Below are 25,562 nucleotides of genomic sequence, written 5' to 3' on the forward strand. Positions count from 1 at the left end.
GGCAGTTCGAGAGCCGAGTGCCACGTGATGGCGTGAGCTCCCGTCTCTGGCCATGGCTCCTGCCAACCTAGCCGTTCGAAAGCAAGGAATTGCAAGTAGATAAATAGGTACTGCTTCGGTGGGAAGGTAACAGCGTTCCGTGCACCTCGGCGTCTAGTCATGCCGGCCACATGAACACAGAAATGTCTTCGGACAGCGCTGGCTCTTCGGCTCGCAAACGGAGATGAGCACCGCATCCCTAGAGTCGGATTCGACTTGCTTTCGAGCAAGGGAAACCTTTGCCTTTACCTATAATTAAACCTCCGAAAATATTCAAAGACACAAAATGGAACGCTTACAAATTAATCACATAATCAATGATGACAAACATACAAAACAATCAGTACAAATCTTGAAAATCATATAAATAAATTGCGCAAATTTGCACCATTCATTCCATTTATACCCCACCCTCCCCGAAAAGCAGGCTCCAGGTGGCTTACATAAAAGGAAATTCAACGTATAAATAACAATTGTAAAAAAATCTTAAAACCGTCCTGAAACAATTCAATTCAGTTCAATTCCAAGATTGGTATTGAGCTTGTTTTGTATGTTAATCCTTGATTATGTGATTAATTTGTAAGCGCTCTGTTTAGTGTCTTTGAGTATTTCTGGAGGTTTAATTATATGAGGGGCAGTGTCCCCTCTAAGCTGAGTTCATGTGAGTTAGTGCATAGTTTTTTAGCCTCCGGTTCCCACATTTCTGTCTCAGCTCAGGAAGAAGAAGAGATTGGATTTATACCCTGCCCTTCACTTGGAGTCTCAGAGCGGCTTCCAAACTCCTTTCCCTTCCCCTCCCCACAACAGGCACCCTGTGAGGTGAGTGTGGCTGAGAGAGCTCTGACAGAAACTGCTCTTTTTCAAGAACAGTTCTTATCAGAACTACAGCTTGCCCAAAGTCATCCAGCCAGGTGCAAGTGGAGGAGTGGGGGAATCAAACCCAGTTCTCCCAGATTAGAGTCCACGCACTTAACCACTACACCAAACTGGCTCCAGAGCAAACTGATTCATGCAGTAGCCAAACGGCTCGCTCACAACTTTAGTGCCAGTCGCTCACAAGGTAGAATTCTTACTCACAAGACTCCACAGCTTAGAGGGAACATTGATGGGGGCTGGGGGGGGTCTTCCTTTTTTTGGGGGGGGCATTCACTTCTTCCATCTACCTCACCTTTGTTGCTAACCTCCAGGTGGAGATCTCCTGGAATCACCAACTGATCCCCAGACTACATAAATCATTAAATTATTTTAGTAATAACCTTTACTCCACCTCTGACGGAGAAAAGGGCTGCTTTCGAAGGTGGACTTCGTGGCAGCACATCCTACCAAGCCCCCTCCCCTCTCCCTAAACCCCACCCTCCAATCTCCAGGTATTTCCAGACCTGGAGTTGGCAACTCTAAACCCAGCTCCACCCCTAGAGCTCCAGGAATTTCTCAGCCCAGAGTTGGCAACCTCAGGGGTTGGGAGGGGTGGCCTGGAGGGGGCGCTGAACTCCACCCAAACGCCCCCTCCCCCGTCCGGTTCCCACTTGCCGGGCGGGAGGGGAGGGCGTGCTCGGGAGGCTTCCGGGCAGGGGCGGCCCCCGGGGCGGCGTCGGGCTTGGCCGGCGGAGCTTTCCGGGCGGCGTCTGTTGCGACCAGCGGAGGGATGGGGCGGAGACCTGGACGGGCTGCTGCTGCTGCTGCAGCGGAGATGTGCCGGGGCGCCGAGGGGACCGGGCGGAGCGGCTAGGCGGCGGCGGCGTCGCCCTGGCCGGAGGAGGTGAGCCGAGCGCCGGGCTGGGGAGGCTCGACGGGCGGGGGAAGGCTCGACGCTCGCCAGGATCGCGGGCATCGTTCGGGCGCGGGTCTGGGTTCAGGTCAGGCACGCTTCCGGGGGCGCCCGCTTTCCCTCCCTGCAAGGTCGGCCTGCAGGAGCGAGCCCTTGGTGGGAGTTTTGGAGCGCTGCCAACCTCCAGGCGGGGCCTGGAGATCCTCCAGCATTCCAATTGATCTCCAGATGGCAGAGAGGTCGGTTCCCTTGGGGAGAACGGCCGCTTGGGAGGGCGTGGTACCCTCCCGGGGTCCCTCCCCGGCCCCCACCCGACCCAGGCTCCATCTCCAAATCTCCGAGAATTCCTCAACCTGGAGCTGGCAACTGTAAGGTTTTGGCTGACGGGGTGTGGCTACCTAGCAAGGTGTGAGGGGAGCCTGTGGGACACGGCGGGTTCTTTCAAGGATTAGCCAAGCGGTTGACGGTCCCTCTGGGCATGTGCAGAGTAATGTTCCCTCTAAGCTGTGGAGTTGTGTGAGCAAAAAATGCAACTTTGTGAGCTACTGGCATTAAAGTTGTGAGCGAACGATTTGGCTCCTGCATAAATCAGTTTGCTTTGGAGCCCCATCCTTTCTGAGCTGAGACAAAAATGTGTGAGCCGGAGGCTAAAAAACTGTGAGCTGGCTCACTCCAACTCAGCTTAGAGGGAACATTGGTGCAGAGTGCGTTTTGGTCATCACTCTACTGGAGTTCAGGATCGCTGGGATCCCAGGTCGGAGAAAGCAGGCAGCGTTGAGCCCCGGAACATCTCTGATGCCCTCCCTCCGTCCCTCCCACTCTGTTTCTACAGCTTTGGGGAGCTCTTAACCCAGATCGCTTCTGTCCACCCTTTCGGTCAGCTGTTGCTGAAGCCGGCCGCCTGATCCGTGTTGTTCACTGTGTGTCAAGGTTGCCAAAAATGGCCTATCTCTTTAATAGAGGCTAAATGGAATGCAGTGTTACCTCTATGCCGTGAACAGAGAGGGATTACAATGTGGAATTCGCTGCCGAAGGATGTAGTGAGGGCCACAGGCATAGATGGCTGTCAGTGTTCCCTCTAAGCTGAGTTAGTGTGAGCTAGCTCACAGTTTTTTAGCCTCCAGCTCACACATTTTTGTCTTAGCTCAGGAAGGGATGGCTCCACAGCAAACTAATGCATACAGTAGCCAAATCACTTGCTCACAACTTTGATGCCAATAGCTCACAAAGTAGAATTTTTGCTTGCAAGACTCCACAGCTTAGAGGGAACATTGATGGCTGTACAAAAGGGATTAGATAGATTCATGTAGGAGTTGTTTTTCAGTAGCTACTAGCCGTGGTGACTGAGGGGAACCTCCACATTCAGAGGCACTCGTCCTCTGAATCCCAGAGCCAGGAGGCAGCATCAGGCCTCTAAGTCCTGTTTGTTTGGCCCTTCAGGGCAACTGGTTGGCCACTGTGTGGGACAGGATGCTGGACTAGATGGACCACTGGTCTGATCCAGCAGGGCTCTTCTGATGTTCTTATAAAGGCCTTGGCCTCTATGCCCTGCTGTTGGCCCTCCAGAGGAACTGGCTGGCCACTGTGTGAGACAGGATGCTGGACTGGATGGACCACTGGTCTGATCCAGCAGGGCTCTTCTGATGTTCATAGGAAGGCCTCGGCCTCCATGCCCTGTTTGTTGGCCCTCCAGAGGAACTGGCTGGCCACTGTGTGAGACAGGATGCTGGACTAGATGGACCCTCCTGCAGGAGCGCACAGGAGCGAAGCTCCGGCAGTAAAGAGCCCAGGGGGCGGGCACATGCAACAAGCCCCACCCCCTGCTCCCAGCAGCCCTTAGTCAGAGCAAGAGGCAGCCAGGTAAGTTTCAGAGCCCCCCGGCCCCCCAGTCCAAAATAGTCCAGTGGCACCTTTAAGACCAAGGTTTATTCAGGTACAAGCTCGGGTGTGGCACATGCAAACAAGTTATGCTAATGAGTTATGCTAATAAGCTCCTGCACCTCTTTTTCTAAGAAATGACCTCTGCTCATTGGGCTGATCCAGCAGGGCTCTTCTGATGTTCTTATGAAGGCCTTGGCCTCTCTGCCCTGTTGTTGGCCCTCCAGCAGAACTGGCTGGCCACTGTGTGACCAGAACCTAAAGAGGTAACTCAAGCAGAATAGAGGGCCAACAATAAAAACTTAATGTATCTAATATAAAAAGATACATGTATTTATTAGCAAAGAATTAAAAAACATGTAAGGGCCGAAGCACACCTCATGTAAAAATGCCAAAATCTTACACACAAAGGCCAGTGAACTTGACCTGACGCGTTTTGGCCTGTATAGGCCTTCTTCAGAGGTCAAACACGCTGAGGAGCTGATATCATAATACAGTACAATCATTCAATTATGCAACATAGAAACAAGATGGACCAGAAAATAATTGTTCCAAAGTGAAACCACTAGGCACATAATAAAAGAAGAAGAGAAGAAGAAGAGATTGGATTTATCCCCCGCCCTTCACTACCCAAGGGAGTCTCAGAGCGGCTCACAATCTCCTTTCCCTCCCCCTCCCGACAACAGACACCCTGTGAGGTAAAAGAAGAGATTGGATTTATACCCCGCCCTTCACTACCCGAAGGAGTCTCAGAGCGGCTGACAAACTCCTTTCCCTTCCCCTCCCCTCAACAGACACCCTGTGAGGTAAAAGAAGAAGAAGAAGAGATTGCCCTTCACTACCCGAAGGTGTCTCAGAGCGGCTTACAAACTCCTTTCCCTTCCCCTCCCCACAACAGACACCCTGGGAGGCAGGTGGGGCCGAGAGAGCTCTGACAGAAACGGCTCTTTTTTCAAGGACAGCTCTTATCAGAACTATGGCTTGCCCAAGGTCATCCATCAGGTGCAAGTGGAGGAGTGGGGAATCAAACCCGGTTCTCCCAGATTAGAGTCCGCGCAGTTAACCACTACACCAAACTGGGGAGGTATAAACGAGGCCTCCAAAGATGCAATTAGATGCCAAATGATATTTCACTGATACTAATTTCTGGTCCAGAAAGTGCCTTCCAGTGATTGTTTAGCCAAAGCGTCCTCAGTAAAATTGTCCCTTGGCCAGACCCTGGCTCCATTCGTCTGTTTAGGGTCTTTCCACACAACTCTTGAGAACAAGGGCTTGAAGGGCCTGCAAATAAGGTTGCCAACTTCCAGGTGGCGACCAGAGCTCTCCTGGCATGACCGCTGTTCTCAAACTTGCTTAACGTAAGAGCCACACAGAAGAAACGTCAGATGTCTGAGAGCCGCGAGACCTGAACAGATATTATACACTCGTTTTAATTGGAAAATATGCAGATTTGCTTTTCATTAAGATTATTAAATGAGATTGTCAGAAATAAAAACAAAGAGGGGGTAAAAACAGATATCGATAATGATATTTATCTGTCCAGTGATATTTGTTTGCTAATGATATTTATTTGTCTGAGAGAGGGAGATGGAAAGAATGAAAGAGGTGGAAAGAGAGAGAGAGAGAGAAACAAAGAAAGCAAATAGATGGAGGGAGGGGGGGGAGGGAAGGAAGGAAGGAAGGAAGGAAGGAAGGAAGGAAGGAAGGAAGGAAGGAAGGAAGGAAAAAAGGTGGAAAGAAAGCTAATAGAGGGGAGAGAGAGAGAGAAAGAAAAAGAAAGAGAGAAAGTGAGAAAGAGAGAAGATTGGGGGGAGGGAAGGGAGGTGGAAAGAAAGCAACTTTAACTTTAAATACATCCTCCAAGCCGCCGCCCCCCACGCCCCCACGCCTGCTGGCTTGGCTTGGAGAAGGGATTTAAAGAGACAAACGCCTTCTCCAAGCCAGCCCGTTGGAGGGGGGAGGGCTTTGAGAATGCATTCGAAGTTGCTTTCTTTCTCTGCTCCCCCCCCTTCAAACTTAACCAGGGAGGGAAACACTGGCTGGGGAAGGGAAGACCGATCGGGGAGGCATGCCTCCCCTTCGCTTCCCCAGCCGGCCTGCCGGGAGCCGCGCAATAGGTGTGAAAGATCCACATGTGGCTCCCGAGCTGCAATTCGTCCACCCCTGTTCTAGAGAAAAGATCTGTTTTTTGGGGGGTGGGCTTTATGGCGTTATACCCTGCTGAGGCCCCTCCCCTCCCCGGCTCCACCCCCAGAGCTGGGTGCACATTCTCTACCTGGAGCATTTCTGGATCTATTTGCCAAGCTCCGTCATCCGTCCTTTGCTGCCTTGGGGACCCTGTTTCGGTTGAAAGGTGGCATTTAAATGTTTTAAATAAATAAGTGGTGAGACGCCTAGGATCCATTAGAAGCTTAGCAGCATACTTGAGCCCGAAGTTTACTGGGATCAGCGTCCTATCTGAATGCATTCTCTTTCATGACTTGTTCGAAAGCACGTTACGAAGAAGAGAATTTTTGTGCCACTCTAACATTTCCCGAGGAAGATCCAATTCTGAAACGTTCTATAATCCGGAGACGGCGTTGATGATGTGCCTTTGCACTAGGATTTTCTCATGATTTGCAGGAATTGATTTATTGTGTTGCAGTGCTAATGCATAGCAAGCATTTCCTTTGCAAGTCTTGTTGACTGCTTGATTTGTGGGTCAGACACTCACGACTGTTTTCTTTATACTTGTTCTCTGATCAGACCGTTTTTGTCCACATTTGTCTTGTTAAATAAATGTCTCTGGCAGGCTGTGTCATGCTGGACTAGTTGTGATAGAAATATTTAGGAGTTTTGGCTCCCCCCCCCCCCCGGGGATTGGGGGGGGGAGGGATATGGCTGGCTGACGTGCAGGTTTGCTTCCATCCTGGAAGTCAAGGTGGTCGTAGGTGTGTGGGTGTGGGTGTGGAATCCATGTTTGTGTGTGTGTGTCTGTGTCCCAGTCAGACACTGACCACATGAAGCGGCCTTCTACTAAATCAGACCCTTGGTCCATCAAAGTCAATATTGCCTACTCACTGGTAGTGGCTCTCCAGGGTCTCAGGCAGAGGTCTTTCACATCACCTACCGCCTTTTATTTAACTGGAGATGCCGGGGATTGAACTTGGGACCTTCTGCAATGCAGGCAGATGCTCTCCCACTGAGCCACGGCCCCTCTTTACAGCTCTCCAGGGTCTCAGGCGGAGGTCTTTCCCATCACCTCCTGCCTGGTCCTTTTAACTGGAGATGCCGGGGACTGAACCTGGGACCTTCTGCATGCCAAGCAGAGGCTCTTCCACTGAGCCACAGCCCCTTCCCATAGCTCTCCAGGGTCTCAGGCTGAGGTCTTTCCCCATCACCTCCTGCCTGGTCCTTTTAACTGGAGATGCCAGGGATTGAACTTGGGATCTTCTGCATGCCAAGCAGAGGCTCTTCCACTGAGCCACGGCCCCTCTTGACAGCTCTCCAGGGTCTCAGGCTGAGGTCTTTCCCATTGCCTCCTGCCTGGTCCTTTTTAACTGGAGATGCCGGGGATTGAACTTGGGACGTTCTGCATGCCAAGCAGAGGCTCTTCCACTGAGCCATGGCCCCTCTTCTAAAGAAAGTACTTGGCTGTGGACACGTGACGCTGCCTTCCACTGAATTAGATCATCAGTCCATCAAGGGCAGTATTACCGACCCAGACTGGTAGCGGCTCTCCAGGGTCTCAGGCAGAGGTCTTTCCCATCACCTACTGCCTGATCCCTTTAGCTGGAGATGCCGGCAGGGATTGAACCTGGGACCTTCTGCATGCCAGGCAGATGCTCTGCTGCTGAGCCACGCCCTCTACCCAATGAAGGTGACTTCTACTGAATGAGACCCTTGGTCCATCAAGGTCAGTATTGTCTACTCAGACTGGCAGCAGCTCTCCGGGGTCTTTCACGTCACCGGCTGGGATTGACCCTCCGCTGGCCAGACTGAGACCTGATTGGCGTGTGCAAGGGACCTCTCACCAAAAGCCCTTTGACCCTATACTGGGCCAAAATCAGCACTCCTGAAACCCTTGAAAAAGCAAAAAGGAGGTGGGAGGGCAGGGGGCACTCAGCACCAGGCTGTTCCTCGTCGGAGAGACCTGGGAGAGCAGCAGCTCCTGATGTTGAGAGAATAAGAGCTTCTGTTTCCCCAGGTCTCTCTCCTCTCTCTAACGGGGAGCATCTTTGCACTATGGGGCCCCCCCCCGCTCCCACCTCGTTTGTTTTCTTTTTCAATGCGCTCTGGGGCCTTCGGTTCTGTAGGAAAACTGTGCTTCAAACTGTGCCGGAGGGATTTGCTTTATTTGAGAGCCGAAGACCCCCAAAAGTAACCTCTCAACAACCTCTCTCTCTCTCTCTCTCTTACTTTTTTACAGCAGCGCGGAACCAGCCCTTGACTTGTGGCTTTTAGAGAAGGAACTGCGCTGATCAAGCAAGAAGGTATTTCTGTTTCCCTTATCTCTTCCCCACAGTTGTAGATACAATGAATTCACAATGCTGAGCAAAGAACTTGCTAACGTCCTCTTGAGACCTTTGGTGGAGCATGTAAGGTGTTTTTTTTAGAGGGGTCAAGCGGGGATTTTTGAGATGAGCGCAACCTCTCCTGCTTGCGAAAGGCTGGTCCTGCATACGATTTGGGCCTGTCGAAAATGTTTCGCCGCCTCAAAGAGACACACACTGCCCCCTTCCTGCCCAGGACCGCTTGTGATGTCACAGAGGGCGGCAGCACATGAGACTTGGATCATGTGCAGCCAGTACATAGAATCATAGAATCCCAGAGTTGGAAGGGGCCCTAGAGGCCATCTACTCCAACCCCACTGCTCAATACAGGATCAGCATAGAGCATCCCTGACAAGGGTTTGTCCAATCGCTGCTTGAAGACTGCCAGGAACTCACCACCCCCGAGACAGCTGATTCCACTGTGGCACAACTCTTACTGTCAAAATGTTTTTCCTGATATCCAGCCGATCCTTCCCGCCCTTAATTGAAACCCATTCTTGCGAGTCCTCTCCCCTGCTGCCCACAGGAACCACTCCCTGCCCTCCTCTAAGCTACAGCCCTTCAAAGACTTCAAGAGAGCAATCCTGTCCCCCCTCCACCTCCTCTTCTCCAGACTGAACCTTCCCAAGTCCCTCAGCCTTTCCTCACAGGGCTTGGTCTCCAGGCCCCCCATCATCCATGAAGTTCTGGAGGCCAGTTTGGTGTAGTGGTTAGGAGCGTGGTCTGGGAGAACTAGGTTTGATTCCCTACACCTCCACAAGGTTTATAAGATTATGCATGGGAAAGAGCAGGTAGAGAAAGAGGTACTTTTCTCCCTTTCTCACAATACAAGAACTCGTGGGCACTCCATGAAATTGCTGAGCGGTCGGGTTAGAACGGATAAAAGGAAGTACTTCTTCACCCAAAGAGTGATTAACACATGGAATTCACTGCCACAGGAAGTGGTGGCGGCTACAAGCATGGACGGCTTCAAAAGGAAATTAGATAAGCATATGGAGCAGAGGTCCATCAGTGGCTATGAGCCAGAAGGTATAGATAGGGGCTCTGGGGCAAGGGATGCTCTGTACTCTTGGTGCTTGGGGGGGCCAACAGTGGGAGGGCTTCTAATATCCTGGCCCCACTGCTGGACCTCCTGATGGCACTGTTATTTCTGGCCACTGTGTGACACAGAGTGTTGGACTGGATGGGCCTTTGGCCTGATCCAACGTTGCCGTCTCTTATGTTCTTAAGCAGCTGCTGGCGTGACCAAGGGTCAGTCTTAAGTTCTTTCAGAGCTGTTCTCTCCGGTGCAGTTCTCTCAGAGCTCTCTCAGTGTCTGTTGTGGGGAAGGGAAGGGAATGGAGATCGTAAGCCGCTCTGAGACGCCTTCGGGTATTGAAGGGCGGGGTATAAATCCCATCTCTCCCCTCTTCTTCCCGTCGCTCTCCTCCGCACCCACTCCATTCTGCCCGCATCCTTTTTGAAGCGAGGCCTCCAGAACTTCGTGAACCAAGAATTCTCGGTTCTGCAACAGCAGAGCATCAATTTGCCAGATGACCTACTGATGAGTAACTGCTCGTGTTTGCCGCCTGGTACCCCAGTAATTCTGGTGCATGAAGCAGGTGGCTTTGTGCTAAATAGCCCCCCCCCCCGGTCCAGTCACAGCTTCCTTCGGGCCCTGCGGACAAGAGCCAAGTGGGGGTGTTCTCCTGTTTCTCATGGTGGCGCGTTGGCTCCTGGAAACACATTTGGGGTAAAGCTCCCCTCCTGTGGCTCTTCTTTCATGTCCCCAGCCTTCTCATCAGCGTCGCTGTGGTTTAGGTAACCGGCCCGTGGGGTTGGCGGCCACATCCTTTTCTTGAGCCAGAAGACATCACAGAACACACGTAGCAGGGAGCGCGAGAGCTCCTCTGTTCCAAGCTCTGCATCAGGTTTTGAATTCTGGGGGGGGGGGAGGAGGAGGAGGAGGTGGTGGTGGTACCAACCTGTGAACAGGCAAAACCAACAACTGCCCGTATACACGTGGCCTTCTCTGTGGTGACTCCGACCTTGTCGAACGGTCTGCCTGAGGAGGTCTGGACGACTCCCATTCTCCGGGCTTTCCACAAACTATGCAAAACAGAACAAAGTTGGGACTCCAGGGGCTTTCAGACCAACAGAAAGTTTTTATTCTGGCTTTCGCGTTTGGTCTTAAAGGTGCCCCCGGACTCCCAAACTTTGTTCTGCGGCTTCAGACCGACACGGCGACCCCACCTGAATCTATGCAAGTTTGGTATAGTGGTTAAGTGCGCGGACTCTACTCTGGGAGAACCGGGTTTGATTCCCCACTCCTCCACTTGCACCTGGCTGGATGACCTTGGGCAAGCGTAGTTCTGACAAGAGCTGTCCTTGAAAAAGAGCAGTTTCTGTCAGAGCTCTCTCAGCCCCGCCTACCTCACAGGGTGTCTGTTGTGGGGAGGGGAAGGGAAAGGAGGTTGTAAGCCGCTCTGAGACACCATTGGGTAGCGAAGGGCGGGGTATAAATCCAATCTTCTTCTTTTTGGTGTCGTGGTTAAGTGCGCGTACTCTAATCTGGGAGAATCGGGTTTGATTCCCCACTCCTCCACTTGCACTAGGGCTGTCAAGTGGGGGCGGGGGGCGGGGAAAACCCTGCATTGGAGGCCCGATTTCCGCCACGGCGGAATTGGGCCCCGGGGGAACTCCGCCCCCCAAAGCTGCGTCACCGGAGGTGACACAGCCACGGCGCTCACGTTGGCGGCGTGGCCCAGATCATTGGGGGCCAATCTGGGCCACGCCCCAAACGTGAGTGACGTCGCACATCACTTCCGTTGATGTGCTGGTGGCATGCGCGCGCTTTGCACATCCGGAGCCGGCTCCCGGACCCGTCGGAGACTCCCCCGCCGGTGAGTTTGCGGGACTTGGCAACCCTAACTTGCACCTGGCTGGATGACCTTGGTCAAGCCGTAGTTCTGATAAGAGCTGTTCTTGAAAAAGAGCAGTTTGGAAGGGAAAGGAGATTGTCAGCCGCTCTGACAGAGGGCGTCTGTGGTGGGGAGGGGAAGGGAAAGGAGATTGTCAGCCGCTCTGAGACACCTTTGGGTAGTGAAGGGCGGGGTATCAATCCAATCTCCTCCTCCTCTTCTTCTTCTAAATTATTCAAGAGGGGCCTTCTGTGCAGGCAACAGGATCACTGTACTGATTCACTGAGTTACTCGGACAAACTATTAGGGACTGCGGTCTATACTACTGTGCAAAGCTCGCTGAAGCTAGGGTTGTACTATGTCATTGTTGCATCATTTAATGTGCCATGTTAACACTTACAGGAGGGGAAGGGGAAGGAGATTGTAAGGCGTTCGGAGACTCCTACCGAGACTACCTTTGGGTAGTGAAGGGCAGGGTAGAAATCCACTCTCCAGTCTGGTGTAGTGGCCTGGTGTAGTAGTCAAGTGTGCGGACTCTAATCTGGGAGAACTGGGTTTGATTCCCCCATGCCTCCACTTGCAGCTGCTGGGTGACCTTGGGTCAGTCATAAGCCCTTTCAGAGCTGTTCTCTCAAGAGCTCTCTCAGTCCCGCCTACCTCAGAAGCAATGCTCCCTCTAAGCTGTGGAGTCTTGTGATGCAAAAATTCTACTTTGTGAGCCACTGGCGTTAAAGTAGTGAGCGAATGATTTGGCTACTGCAGAAATTCGTTTGCTCTGGAGCCATCCTTCCCAAGCTAAGACAAAAATGTGTGAGCCAGAGGCTAAAAAACTGTGCGCTAGCTCAGCTCACGAACTCAGCTTAGACAGACCACTGCTCACAAGGTGTCTGTTGTGGGGTTGTTGTTGTTCAGTCGCACAGTCGAGTCCGACTCTTCGTGACCCCATGGACAAGATCACACCAGGCCTTCCGGTCTTCCGCCGTCCTTTGAAGTTTGCTGAACTTCATGTTCGTTGTATCTATGACACTGTCTAACCATCTCATCCTTTGCCGTCCCCGTCTTCTTTGACCTTCAGTCTTTCCCAGCATCAGGGTCTTCTCCAGGGAGTGCTCCCTTCTCATTGGGTGGCCAAAGTATCTGAGGTTCAGCTTCAGTGTCTGGCCTTCTAGGGAACAGTCAGGGTTGATTTCTTTTAGGATTGACTGATTTGATCTTCTTGCAGTCCAAGGGACTCTCAAGAGTCTTCTCCAGCACCATAGTTCAAAAGAATCTATTCTATCTGTTGTGGGGAGGGGAAGGGAAAGGAGATGGTGAGCCACTCTGAGACTCTGAGTGAAGGGCGGGGAATAAATTCAACTTCTTCTCCTTCTTCTTCCTCTTCTTCTCTTCCTCCTCTCCTTATACTTTGCTTCAGTTCCGTTCTTTAGATTTCTGGTTGGTTCTACAACCCTAATCCTCCCGTCCTTGACTTACACTCTGTGTAATCCACCTTGAGTCCGAGTGAGAACGGTGGACTGTAGAGGATGTACATACAAATTCCTGTTGAAGGAAGAGAGCAAATAGTTGTGCCCAGAATTTTGCCATGGCTGCTGGCTTTCAAAGGGGGAGATGGCTTCCGAGGGTAGCTGGGCTGCTCTGTTGCAGAAGGGCAAGGTGTGAGTCCAACAAGATTTTTGAGGGGGTAGAAACGTTTGCAAGCCAAGTGTCCCTTTGTTGGAGACAGCTAGATTCTAGTCTGTAGCACCTTAGACCAAACAGGATTTTCAGGTAATGAGCTTTCACGTCTCAAAGCTCCCCTTGGGAAGGGAAGATGGTAAGGCATCATGTGCCCACGGTCAGGGGTTGTGGCTTAGTGGAAGAGCCTCTGCTTGGCATGTTAGTTTTTCCTAATATCCAGCCGATACCTTTCTGCATGCAATTTAAACCCGCTGCTTCTGGTCCTCTCCTCTGCTGCCAACTGGAACGGCTCCTTGCCCTCTTCCAAATGGGAGCCTTTCAAATATTTAGAGAGCCACCATGTCCTCTTCTCCAAACTAAACATTCCCAGGGCCCTCAGCCTTTCCTCGTAGGGCTCAGTCTCCAGACCCCTGATCATCCTCGTCGCTCTCTTCTGCACCCTCTCGATTTTGTCCACATCCTTTTTTGAATCGAGGCCTCCAGAACTGCATACAGGACTCTCAAGGTGCAGCCTGACCGAGGCAGTCTACAGAGGGGTCGTGACTTCCTGCGATTTTGATGCTGTGGCCCTTTTAATACAACCCAAGACCGAATACTATGTCTTTATATATTCATTTAAATCATATACTTAAATACACAATAAAGACCCTAGTGTATCCTATTAATTATAGTACATTGATAACAAAAACCTAAAGGACAATATATATCTTGTAGAAAACGCCACAGCTGCAGAGACAAATATACAGACAGGATTCAGTGCTGTAGACTATCTCGCTTTCCGATGAGCGACGGATGAGAGATGCAGCCGTCAGCAATGCCAATGTCGTAGGCTTTTTTTTAAGAAGAAGAAGAAGAAGAGATTGGATTTATACCCCGCCCTTCGCTACCCAAAGGTGTCTCAGAGTGGCTTACAAACTCCTTCCCCTTCCCCTCCCCACCACAGACACCCTGGGAGGTAGGAGGGGCTGAGAGAGCTCTTGACAGAAACGGCTCTTTTTCAAGGACAGCTCTTGTCAGAACTATGCCTTGGCCAAGGTCATCCAGCCAAGTGCAAGTGGAGGAGTGGGGAATCAAACCCGGTTCTCGCAGATTAGAGTCCGCGCACTTCACCACGACACCAAACTGGTTTTGCTTTCCGAAAAGAGATAACAGCAATTATAGTACATTGTTATCGATGTACTATAATTAATAAGATACACTAGGGTCTTGATTGTATATTTAAGTATATGATTTAAATGAATATATGAAGACATGGTAGTATACCGGAATTGTGTGTTTCGTTTTAACATGGTGCTTTTCCACATTTGCCCCACCTGGAGGTTGGCAACTCGGCTCGCTTTGAGTGTTGGCTGCAACTGAGAAGGGTTTCCCTTCTTCTTTGATCAGCTTGGCCAGAGACAGAATTGACGTCCCTCCCCCACCTACTTCCTGGTCACATCACATTTGACTTTGGGGTTTTCCTCCCAAGGACAGGCGTATGTCATTTCCCCGTTTCTATGGCGGCTGCCGGTAGAGAGGCAATGGGGCTTCTGCTTGGTCATTTCCCCACAGCTTCCCTTCCCTAGGCCCCTGACAACAGCCATCCCTCACTTCCCCAGTTGGTTCAGCTGTTTCTTTTATTGTCAGTTTAAACACAGCCCTTGAAACACTGCAGAGATTACCTAGTAGGGGCCTACTTACAGCAACAGGCCCTGCTCAGGTTAGCGAAGAAGCAATGTTGGTTTTTATACCCTGCTTCTCTTTGGTGTAGTGGTTAAAATGCGCAGTTTGGTGTCGTGGTTAAGTGCGCGGACTCTAATCTGGGACAACCGGGTTTGATTCCCCACTCCTTCACTTGCACCTGCTGGGTGACCTTGGGCAAGCCATAGTTCTCTCAGAGCTGTTCTTAAGAACATAAGAGACGCCAATGTTGGATCAGGCCAAAGGCCCATCTATTCCAACACTCTGTCACACAGTGGCCAAAAATACCAGGTGCCATCAGGAGGTCCACCAGTGGGGCCAGGCCATCCCTCACTTCCCCAGAGGCTAAAAAACTGTGAGCTAGCTCACACTAACTCAGCTTAGAGGGAACACTGCTCTTGAAAAAGAGCAGTTTCTGTCAAGAGCTCTCTCAGCCCCACCTACCTCACAGGGTGTCTGTTGTGGGGAGGGGAAGGGAAAGGAGTTTGTAAGCCGCTCTGAGACACCTTTCGGTAGTGAAGGGCGGGGGATAAATCCAGTCTCCTCCTCTTCTTCTTCTTCCCTAAGGAGTCTCAGAGCGGCTTACAGTCTCCTTTCCCTTCCCCTCCCCACAACAGACACCCTGTGAGCAGTGTTCCCTCTAAGCGGAGTTAGTGTGAGCTAGCTCACAGTTTATTTATTTATATTTTTTTGGATTTATATCCCGCCCTCCCCAAAGGCTCACACATTTTTGTCTTAACTCAGGAAGGAGGGCTCCAGAGCAAGCTAATTCATGCAGTAGCCCAATCGCTCGCTCACAACTTCAATGCCAGTCGCTCACAAAGTAGAATTTTTGCTCACAAGACACCACAGCTTAGCATTGCCTGTGAGGTAAGGTGGGGCCGAGAGAGCTTTCCCGAGAACTGCCCTTGAGGGAACAGCTCTGAGAGAACTTGTGACTGGCCCAAGGTCACCCAGCTGGCTGCATGTGGAGGAGGGGTGGGGAACTCAAACCCGGTTCTCCAGGTTAGAGTCTGCTTCTTTTAAGTTGTCTTTTAAGTCGTTGTGATGATGGGGGAACTCCATAAATGAGGGACCAAGGCTGTGAATGGCTTAGAGGAGGGGCCGTGTTTCAGTGGTGGAACATCTCCTTGGTGTGCAGAAGGTCTGGGGTTCAATCCCTGGCATTTTCACTTTAAAAGGACCAGGCAGCAGGTGATGTGAAAGACCCAGGAGAGCTGCTGCCAGTCTGAGGTAGACGAGACTGACCGTGATGGACCGCTGGTCTGATACAGTGTAAGTCAGCGTCATGGTTGTGTCGCAGGGCTCTTTTTGTAGAAAAAGCCCAGCAGGAACTCATCAGCACCCCTGATGACACCGCTCATTAGCATGTTAGGCCATGCCCCCATGTAACCAGAGGTGTGGTCATCCAGCCACACCCACCTTTTGCTTCTTATTCTGTTTCCCTTGTTTGTTGTCAAAACCCAGGGCCTTTTTTTGTAGCAGGGACTCCTTTGCATGTTAGGCCACATGCCCCTAATGTAGCCAATCCAAATGAGTTCCTGCTGTTGGGTGTGGCCTGTTATGCTAATGAGTTCCTGCTGGGCGTGGCCAACTCGGGAGCCAGCCGGAACTCCGTTCCTGTGCGTTCCTGCCCAAAAAGAGCCCTGCTTGTGTGCAACCTTAAGAATGGCCGTAAGATGCACGTTCCACCTGGCTCCCCATAATAACCAAGCTGTGGCGTTCTACACCAACTGGAGACTCTCAAGTTTACTTCAAGAGGAGACCGACGTATATGGCGAATTTGGGTTGTGTTCAGGGCTCCCTCCAAGCTGGGGAGTCTTGTGAGCAAACATTCTACTTTGTGAGCGCCTGGCCGTTAAAGTTGTGAGCGAGCGATTCGGCTGCTGCAAAAATCAGTTGGCTCTGGAGCCGTCCCTTCCTGAGCCAAGACAAAAATGTGTGAGCCAGAGGCTAAACACTGTGCACTAGCTGACACGAACTCAGCTTAGAGGGGACACTGGTTGTGTTACCCTGACTCAGTTCCCTTTCCCTGCAGGCCCACAGTAGCAGTGGGGAGTGGCAATTTAAAGATCGGAGAGAGCCCTTTTCGGGTTGGAACTGTGGCGGGGGGGTGCTCCCCCCCACCCCATGCTGGTTGCTGTCCAGAGATGAAATGGCCCCCGGCAGGGAACTGGAATGTTCTGAAGCAGCGGCCACTCTGAAGTTTTGAAAATAATACCCTGCCCGCCTGAGGCATTTCAGCTTACATAAGAACATAAGAGACGCCAATGTTGGATCAGGCCAAAGGCCCATCCAGTCCAACACTCTGTGTCACACAGTAGCCAGAAATACCAGTGCCATCAGGAGGTCCACCAGTGGGGCCAGGACATGGTATGGTAGGGGAGCGAGCACCCCCCCCCCCCGACACATTGATTAGTTATTTGTTTTGGTTAGAAAATTTATCAACCCACGTCTTCCTTCCTCCCTAAAATTGGGACTATCTGGTTGTGGTCACACGATCATTTTGATCGGGTTTCACCACTGTTCCCTCTCGCCTTTAGAAGAAGAAGACGATGACGACATTGGATTTATACCCCGCCCTTCACTACCTCAAGGAGCCTCAGAGCGGCTTACAGAAAAAGAGAGTCGGGGAAAAGAGATTGAGTTTCTAGACGCTCTAAATGACTGTGCTGTAGAGCAGATGGTCACGGAACCTACCAGGGGAGAGGCGATCCTTGATTTGGTCCTAAGTAACACTCAAGACCTGGTGAGAGATGTAAAAGTGATTGCACCGCTTGGGAACAGTGATCATAATGTTGTTGAGTTCAACATTTGTACAAATAGGGAATTGGCCAAAAAGACTCACACAGCCACTTTTAACTTTAAAAGGGGTAATTTCGCTGATATGAGGGGACATGTGGGGAGGAAACTGAAAGGAAAAGTAGAAAAGGTCAAAACCATTGGGGAAGCTTGGAAACTATTTAAAACTACGATCCTAGAAGCTCAAAAAATATATATTCCGCAGGTTAGGAAAGGCACAAACAGGTATAGGAAAAAGTGTGCATGGTTAACAAACACAGTAATGGAAGCTGTAAGAAGAAGAAGAAGAAGAAGAGATTGGATTTATACCCCGCCCTTCACTTGGAGTCTCAGAGCGGCTTACAAACTCCTTTCCCTTCCCCTCCCCACAACAGACACCCTGTGAGGTGGGTGGGGCTGAGAGAACTCTGACACAAACTGCTCTTTTTCAAGGACAGCTGTGCCAGAGCTTGTGACTGACCCAAGGTCACATCAGCAGGTGCAAGTGGAGGAGTGGGGAATCAAACCCGGTTCTCCCAGATTAGAGTCCTTTTGCCTGTGATTGAGTGCCTGGGTGAATTTGAATTTGAATAGCTGCTGCCTGACCTCTGCTGGGGGAGGCCTCTATTTAAGGAAGCACCTTGCCAGAGGCAGAGGAGACCAGCTGAGCTCTGAGCAGGAGCAGGAGAGAGAGCTGTGAGAGAGGTGAGTGGGTTTCTTTTACTTGCTTTCAGCTGAGAGAATTCAGCTAAGGATATTTTGTGGGAAAACTGTGTTTAGCAGTGTGTGGAAGCACTTAGAGTTCTTGCAGAGTCCTGGCTGATTGAGTGTGGGAGAGGAACGGGCATTGTTTGACTGGGATTGCCTGTAATTGAGAGGAAGTGGAAGGGGCATTGTTTTGCCTGTGATTGAGTGCCTGGGTGAATTTGAATTTGAATAGCTGCTGCCTGACCTCTGCTGGGGGAGGCCTCTATTTAAGGAAGCACCTTGCCAGAGGCAGAGGAGACCAGCTGAGCTCTGAGCAGGAGCAGGAGAGAGAGCTGTGAGAGAGGTGAGTGGGTTTCTTTTACTTGCTTTCAGCTGAGAGAATTCAGCTAAGGATATTTTGTGGGAAAACTGTGTTTAGCAGTGTGTGGAAGCACTTAGAGTTCTTGCAGAGTCCTGGCTGATTGAGTGTGGGAGAGGAACGGGCATTGTTTGACTGGGATTGCCTGTAATTGAGAGGAAGTGGAAGGGGCATTGTTTTGCCTGTGATTGAGTGCCTGGGTGAATTTGAATTTGAATAGCTGCTGCCTGACCTCTGCTGGGGGAGGCCTCTATTTAAGGAAGCACCTTGCCAGAGGCAGAGGAGACCAGCTGAGCTCTGAGCAGGAGCAGGAGAGAGAGCTGTGAGAGAGGTGAGTGGGTTTCTTTTACTTGCTTTCAGCTGAGAGAATTCAGCTAAGGATATTTTGTGGGAAAACTGTGTTTAGCAGTGTGTGGAAGCACTTAGAGTTCTTGCAGAGTCCTGGCTGATTGAGTGTGGGAGAGGAACGGGCATTGTTTGACTGGGATTGCCTGTAATTGAGAGGAAGTGGAAGGGGCATTGTTTTGCCTGTGATTGAGTGCCTGGGTGAATTTGAATTTGAATAGCTGCTGCCTGACCTCTGCTGGGGGAGGCCTCTATTTAAGGAAGCACCTTGCCAGAGGCAGAGGAGACCAGCTGAGCTCTGAGCAGGAGCAGGAGAGAGAGCTGTGAGAGAGGTGAGTGGGTTTCTTTTACTTGCTTTCAGCTGAGAGAATTCAGCTAAGGATATTTTGTGGGAAAACTGTGTTTAGCAGTGTGTGGAAGCACTTAGAGTTCTTGCAGAGTCCTGGCTGATTGAGTGTGGGAGAGGAACGGGCATTGTTTGACTGGGATTGCCTGTAATTGAGAGGAAGTGGAAGGGGCATTGTTTTGCCTGTGATTGAGTGCCTGGGTGAATTTGAATTTGAATAGCTGCTGCCTGACCTCTGCTGGGGGAGGCCTCTATTTAAGGAAGCACCTTGCCAGAGGCAGAGGAGACCAGCTGAGCTCTGAGCAGGAGCAGGAGAGAGAGCTGTGAGAGAGGTGAGTGGGTTTCTTTTACTTGCTTTCAGCTGAGAGAATTCAGCTAAGGATATTTTGTGGGAAAACTGTGTTTAGCAGTGTGTGGAAGCACTTAGAGTTCTTGCAGAGTCCTGGCTGATTGAGTGTGGGAGAGGAACGGGCATTGTTTGACTGGGATTGCCTGTAATTGAGAGGAAGTGGAAGGGGCATTGTTTTGCCTGTGATTGAGTGCCTGGGTGAATTTGAATTTGAATAGCTGCTGCCTGACCTCTGCTGGGGGAGGCCTCTATTTAAGGAAGCACCTTGCCAGAGGCAGAGGAGACCAGCTGAGCTCTGAGCAGGAGCAGGAGAGAGAGCTGTGAGAGAGGTGAGTGGGTTTCTTTTACTTGCTTTCAGCTGAGAGAATTCAGCTAAGGATATTTTGTGGGAAAACTGTGTTTAGCAGTGTGTGGAAGCACTTAGAGTTCTTGCAGAGTCCTGGCTGATTGAGTGTGGGAGAGGAACGGGCATTGTTTGACTGGGATTGCCTGTAATTGAGAGGAAGTGGAAGGGGCATTGTTTTGCCTGTGATTGAGTGCCTGGGTGAATTTGAATTTGAATAGCTGCTGCCTGACCTCTGCTGGGGGAGGCCTCTATTTAAGGAAGCACCTTGGCAGAGGCACGAGCCTCTGGCACGAGCCGAAGGGTGAGCTAAAGGGCTCTTTGCCTGTGGCTCTTAGCCTAGGGACTCTTAGACTAGGGGCGCTGTAAGAAGCCCAAAAAGAGCCAGAAAGACAAGGCCCTAGGCTCTTTGTCTTTCCCGTAAAATAATTTGACTTGATAACAAAACCCACATAAATACCAAGGGTTTAAAAGGGGGATTATATTTATTTATTTTAAAAGAATTATGAAGCCAGAATGCCAGCAGGGGGTTGGGGGCTATCCAGTGTTTTGCACGGAGTGTCACATGTATGACTATCTGCCCACTGGGCAGAAGTCTTGGGTGTGTCCTCGGTGCAAGGAGCTCCTGGTTCTCAGGGAACGTGTGTGCTCCCTTGAGGCCAAGGTGGCTGACCTGGAGAAGCAGAGACAGTCAGCTAGGCACACAGAAAAGACTCTCGGGGACTTGTTAGCTTCGTCCCACTCTGGATCTGGCAGCCCCGCTGCTGTCAGGGAGCATGAGGGTCTAGGGGAAACAGGGCACCATGCTGAGGATAAGGGGAATGTGCCCTCAGAAGGGACCTCTTCCCCAGCTGGTGAGCGGCTCTCCTTTTGCACCAAGGAACCATCCCTGAGCAGGGTGGGAGGGGGGCTCTTGGTAGTGGGTGATTCGATCCTTAGGCAGGTAGACAGCTGGGTGGCGAACCCGCGTACTGACCGTATGGTGACTTGCCTGCCTGGTGCGAAGGTAGCGGACATTACGCGTGTTTTAGATAGGCTGGTAGATAGTGCTGGGGAGGAGCCAGTGGTCGTGGTGCATGTCGGCACCAACGATGTGGGGAAATGCAGTCGTGAGGTCCTGGAGGAGAAATTTAGGCTGCTGGGCAGGAAACTTAGGTCCAGGACCTCCAAGGTAGCCTTCTCAGAAGTGTTACCTGTTCCACGCGCAGGGCCGGAGAGACAGGCAGAGATCAGGAGTCTCAATGCGTGGATGAGACGATGGTGTAGGGGGGAAGGGTTCAGGTTTGTTAGGCACTGGGATACTTTTTGGAACAAGAGGGAGCTGTACAGGCGAGACGGTCTCCACTTGTCCCGAGAAGGAACCAGGCTGCTGGCACTTAAAATCAAAAAGGTGGCAGAGCAGCTTTTAAACTGAATATTGGGGGAAAGCCGACAGGAGATGAAAAGTCTCTGGTTCGGGTTGGCTCATCTGAGAGAGGTGAGGGGGTACCGGTTGCTTTTCTACAGGGAGGTGGATTGAAATTGTCCACAGAGGCCATGGCTGGTGACATGGACTGCCGGACAACGACTCGAGATAGCAAGAGGAAGGATGCAGGCTTAACTTGTAAGGGAAATTACAGCTGTTTCTATACAAATGCTAGAAGTGTCCGAGGTAAAATCGGGGAGTTGGAGTGCTTGGTGTCGGAGGGAAAAATAGACATTGTGGGTATTTCTGAAACTTGGTGGGATGAGGAAAATCAGTGGGACACAGTGATTCCCGGTTATATATTATATCGGAAGGATAGGGGGGGAAGGGTTGGAGGTGGGGTAGCTCTGTATGTCAGAGAGGGTATAAAGTCTAGAAAGATTGAGAGGCTAAGTGAATTGGATTCGCTTCTGGAAGTTCTATGGGTTGAAATAGGGGGGCCAAAAGGAAACTTAACACTGGGAGTTTGTTATCGCCCACCAGATCAAAAGATAGAGGAGGATTATAAAATGATGAATGCCTTAAAGATAGCAACTAGACAAAAACACTGTGTAATAATAGGTGATTTTAACTACCCACACATTGATTGGGTCAATATGTGTTCTAGTCGGGAAAAAGAGATTGAGTTTCTAGACACTCTAAATGACTGTGCTATGGAGCAGATGGTCACGGAACCTACCAGGGGAGAGGCGATCCTTGATTTGGTCCTAAGTAACACTCAAGACCTGGTGAGAGATGTAAAAGTGATTGCACCGCTTGGAAACAGTGATCATAATGTTGTTGAGTTCATCATTTGTACAAATAGAGAATTGGCCAAAAAGACTCACACAACCATTTTTAACTTTAAAAGGGGTAATTTCTCTGATATGAGGGGACACGTGGGGAGGAAACTGAAAGGAAAAGTAGAAAGGGTCAAAACAATTGGGGAAGCTTGGGATCTATTTAAAACTACGATCCTAGAAGCTCAAAAAATATATATTCCGCAGGTTAGGAAAGGCACAAACAGGTATAGGAAAAAGCCTGCATGGTTAACAAACAGAGTAATGGAGGCTGTAAAAAGTAAAAAGAATTCCTTTAAGCAGTGGAAAGCTAGTCACAGTGAGGCTGATAAAACGGAACACAGGCTATGGCAAATAAAATGCAAGTCTGAGGTCAGGCAGGCAAAAAGGGAATATGAGGAGCATATAGCAAAAAACGTAAAAACCAACAATAAAACTTTCTTCAAATACATTAGAAACAGGAAACCAGCCAGGGAGGCAGTGGGGCCCTTGGACGACCAAGGGGTAAAAGGAGTATTGAAGGATGATAGGGAAATGGCTGAGAAGCTAAATGCATTTTTTGCCTCCGTCTTCACTGTGGAAGATGAGAAGTGCTTGCCCACTCCAGAACCACTGATTTCAGGAGGGGTGTTGGAAGACCTGAGTCAGATTGAGGTGATGAGAGAGGAGGTCCTAAAACTGATAGACAACTTAAAAACTGAAAAATCACCAGGCCCAGATGGCATACATCCGAGAGTTCTGAAAGAACTCAAATGTGAACTTGTAGATCTCCTGACAAAGATATGTAATCTTTCCTTAAAATCTGCCTCCATTCCTGAGGATTGGAAGGTAGCTAATGTCACTCCCATCTTTAAAAAGGGTTCCAGAGGAGATCCGGGAAATTACAGGCCAGTCAGTCTGACGTCGATACCGGGTAAATTGGTGGAAACCATTATTAAGGAAAGAATTAGTAGGCACATAGATGAACAAAACCTATTGAGGCAGACTCAGCACGGTTTCTGTAAGGGAAGATCTTGTCTCACTAACCTGTTAGTGTTCTTTGAGGGGGTGAACAAACATGTGGACAAGGGGGATCCAATAGATATTATTTACCTTGACTTCCAGAAAGCTTTTGATAAAGTTCCTCATCAAAGGCTCCTAAGTAAGCTCAAAAATCATGGGATAGAAGGACAAGTCCTTTTATGGATCAAAAACTGGCTAGTTCATAGAAAACAGAGAGTGAGTGTAGGTGGGCAATTTTCTCAGTGGAGGGTGGTAAGCAGTGGGGTACCGCAGGGATCAGTACTTGGTCCACTGCTTTTTAACTTGTTCATTAATGATTTGGAGATGGGAGTAAGCAGTGAAGTGGCTAAATTTGCGGATGATACAAAGTTGTTCAGGGTGGTGAAAACCAGTGAGGATTGTGAGGCACTCCAAGGGGATCTGTCAAGGATGGGCGAGTGGGCGTCAACATGGCAAATGGGGTTCAATGTGGCCAAGTGCAAGGTGATGCACATTGGAGCCAAAAATCCTAAATATAAATACACATTGATGGGGTCTGAACTGGCAGAGACTGATCAAGAGAGAGATCTTGGAGTTGTAGTGGATAACTCACTGAAAATGTCGAGACAGTGTGTGACTGCAATAAAGAAGGCCAATGCTATGCTGGGGATTATTAGGAAGGGTATTGAAAACAGATCAGCCAATATAATAATGCCCCTATATAAATCAATGGTGAGACCTCATTTGGAATACTGTGTGCAGTTCTGGGCACCACACCTTAAAAAGGATATTATAGCTTTGGAAAAAGTGCAGAAAAGGGCAACTCGAATGATAAAAGGGTTGGAACACTTTCCCTATGAGGAACGGTTAAGGCGCTTAGGGCTCTTTAGCTTGGAGAAACGACGACTGAGGGGTGACATGATTGAGGTTTATAAGATTATGCATGGGAAAGAGCAGGTAGAGAAAGAGGTACTTTTCTCCCTTTCTCACAATACAAGAACTCGTGGGCACTCCATGAAACTGCAGAGCGGTCGGGTTAGAACGGATAAAAGGAAGTACTTCTTCACCCAAAGAGTGATTAACACATGGAATTCACTGCCACAGGAAGTGGTGGGTGCTACAAGCATGGACGGCTTCAGAAGGGAATTAGATAAGCATATGGAGCAGAGGTCCATCAGTGGCTATTAGCCACAAGGTATAGATAGGGACTCTGGGGCAAGTGATGCTCTGTCTTCTTGGTGCTTGGGGGGGGGTCAACAGTGGGAGGGCTTCTAATGTCCTGGCCCCACTGGTGGACCTCCTGATGGCACCTGGTATTTCTGGCCACTGTGTGACACAGAGTGTTGGACTGGATGGGCCTTTGGCCTGATCCAACATTGGCATCTCTTATGTTCTTATGTTCTTAACAGGCAAGTACGGCGAGTCCCGGTGGGAGCGGTGATTCAGCCATGTGTATATGTGCATGCGCAAAGCCATATATATATATATATATTTTAAAAAAACAAGCTGTGCCACCCAAGCGGTGGTGCAGCTGTTTGAACACTGCCTGGAGCCTCATTGCGCAATGCAAGCACTTCAGGGAGGGATGTGTGGATATCCCAACCTGGAGAAAAAAAATACTCCCGATCAAATCTTAAGTGAGAACAAATCGGGACAAGCTTGCCGTGTGACCACAGCCTCTGTGTGGATATATGACCCTTCTCCCAAGGAGTTCAATTTGGTGTACATAGACTGTCCTCTCTGTTTCACCCCCACAACAGCCCTGTGAGGTAGGTGAGGCAGAGGCAGGGAACAGCCTTCCTTCCAAATGACCTCTGGAGCCGGTCTTGAGATACAGCACCCTACATGTCAGTTCTGTTGAAACCTGGGTATTTATTTTTTTTTAACACAATTTTGAAACCTGGGTATTTTGTTTCCTTAGGGGAAGTTCCTACTTCCCCCTCCTTTTAACCAGGGCGTCTCTGGGCCATTCGGGGTCAGCTGTGACTTGCATTGGGGGATTGGATTCATACCCCGCCCTTCACTACCCAAAGGGAGTCTCAGAGCAGCTGACGAACTCCTTTCCCTTCCCCTTCCCCTCCCCACAACAGACACTCTGTATGAGGTAGGTGGGGCTGAGAGAGCTCTTGACAGAAACTGCTCTTTTTCAAGGACAGCTCTTATCAGAACTACGGCTTGCCCAAGGTCATCCAGCATCTGCGTGTGGAGGAGTGGGGTATCAAACCCAGATTAGAAGAAGAAGAAGAAGAGACTGGATTTATGCCCGGCCCTTCACTACCCAAAGGAGTCTCAGAGCGGCTTACAAACTCCTTTCCCCTTCTCCTCCCACAACAGACACCCTGTGAGGTAGGTGAGGCTGAGAGAGCTCTTGACAGAAACTGCTCTTTTTTCAAGAACAGCTCTTATCAGAACTACGGTTTGCCCAAGTTCATCCAGCAGCTGCGAGTGGAGGAGTGGGGTATCAAACCCAGATTAGAAGAAGAAGAAGAAGAAGAAGAAGAGACTAGATTTATGCCCGGCCCTTCACTACCCAAAGGTGTCTCAGAGCGGTTTACAAACTCCTCTCCCTTCCCCTCCCCACAACAGGCACCCTGTGAGGTAGGCAGGGCTGAGAGAGCTCTGGCAGAACCGCT

General features: G+C 50.2%; 1 protein-coding gene across 1 annotated transcript in view; it reads left to right on the forward strand.

Moving 5' to 3' along the window:
• The first annotated feature begins 1,772 nt into the window (after window positions 1–1,772).
• The window catches only part of HCK (HCK proto-oncogene, Src family tyrosine kinase), a 68,580-nt gene continuing 44,790 nt past the window's right edge, over window positions 1,773–25,562 (forward strand). Inside the window, exons 1-2 of the mRNA XM_015426176.1 lie at window positions 1,773–1,798; window positions 8,094–8,157. The gene's annotated coding sequence lies outside the window, so the exon portion shown is untranslated. The remainder of the gene's footprint in view (window positions 1,799–8,093; window positions 8,158–25,562) is intronic.

Source organism: Gekko japonicus, unplaced genomic scaffold (assembly GCF_001447785.1).
Source record: "Gekko japonicus isolate JY-2015 unplaced genomic scaffold, Gekko_japonicus_V1.1 scaffold291, whole genome shotgun sequence".
NCBI lineage: Eukaryota > Metazoa > Chordata > Lepidosauria > Squamata > Gekkonidae > Gekko > Gekko japonicus.